This window comes from Podarcis filfolensis (genome assembly GCF_964270895.1).
Source record: "Podarcis filfolensis genome assembly, chromosome: 6".
NCBI lineage: Eukaryota > Metazoa > Chordata > Lepidosauria > Squamata > Lacertidae > Podarcis > Podarcis filfolensis.
In genome coordinates this window covers 3,201,970-3,203,217 of record NC_139609.1, presented here as the reverse complement: position 1 = coordinate 3,203,217, position 1,248 = coordinate 3,201,970, and the positions used below count along the sequence as shown (strand labels likewise).

Here is a 1,248-nt window from a genome sequence, read left to right as displayed (position 1 = left end):
CGGGGCGGCTGCGCAGAAGGCGCCGCTTTCGGGCGGGGGCGGGACCTCGCGCGCCCAAATTAAGACCAAAAGCAGCAGCAGCAGCAAAAACTGCGGTTACTGATCTTTTTGGGGGGGTGTACCTTTATTTTTAGATCTCATGTTACGATTCATAGCTCTGTTTTGTTCTGCACTTTTTGATGGGTTTTACCTGCGTGGTTTGTGACTACTTTTGCAACTACGCAAATCCTTTCGCCGCCTAGAACTCGTGGTTTGACTTCTGGAAAGACGGCCTGCCAATTAAATGAAGAGGAGGGAACCTACAAAACCCGGGGGGGGGGTTTGAGGACAAGCGCTCCTGAATTCCGTGGGATATAAACTTCCGAGAAGACAGGCTTGCGGTTGGACTGCCAAAAAATAAAATAAAAATGATTGCATGCAAAAGTGAGGGATGAATTGTGCGCATGTTTAGTCAGGAATATGGATTTCAACGAATATGGATTTAAATACCCCCAATTTATAGACAAATATGCCACGCTTCAAGTTTGGCCTTAGACTCAATTGCATCAATCTATCAAGGGAGATTGTATCCTGATTCAAGTGACCAGATGAGAAAATCTGTGCCACAGGCAGATTGGATGAAGAATGTGAAGAAACTGACTGATTCCCTGGTCCTGAATGGGGCAACTGTGCCCCTGAAGGACCAAGTGTGCAGCCTGAGTGTCATTCTGGACTCACAGCTGTCCATGGAGGCACAGGTTAATTCTGTGCCCAGGGCGGTTGTCTACCAGCTCCATCTGGTACGCAGGCTGAGACCCCAGCTGCCCCCAGCTTGTCTTGCCAGAGTGGTGCATGCTCTGGTTATCTCCCGCTTGGACTACTGCAATGCGCTCTATGTGGGGCTACCTTTGAAGGTGACCCGGAAACTGCAATTAATCCAGAATGCAGCAGCTAGACTGGTGACTGGGAGTGGCCACTGGGACAACATAACACTGGTTCTGAGAGATCTGCATTGGCTCCCAGTACGTTTCCAAGCACAATTCAAAGTGTTGGTGCTGACCTTTAAAGCCCTAAACGGCCTCGGTCCAGTATATCTGAAGGTGCGTCTCCACCCCCATCGTTCTGCCCGGACACTCAGGTCCAGCTACAAGGGCCTTCTGGTGGTTCCCTCACTGCGAGAAGTGAGGTTACAGGGAACCAGACAGAGGGCCTTCTCGGTAGTGGCTCTCTTCTGTGGACAGGGCGACCCACACAGATGTCTGTCAAGGA

The 1,248-nt window shown here is 50.6% G+C and overlaps 1 long non-coding RNA gene across 1 annotated transcript in view; it reads left to right on the top strand.

Moving 5' to 3' along the window:
• The window catches only part of LOC310765901, a 92,422-nt gene that overhangs the window by 76,017 nt on the left and 15,157 nt on the right, over nt 1–1,248 (top strand). The window lies entirely within an intron of this gene.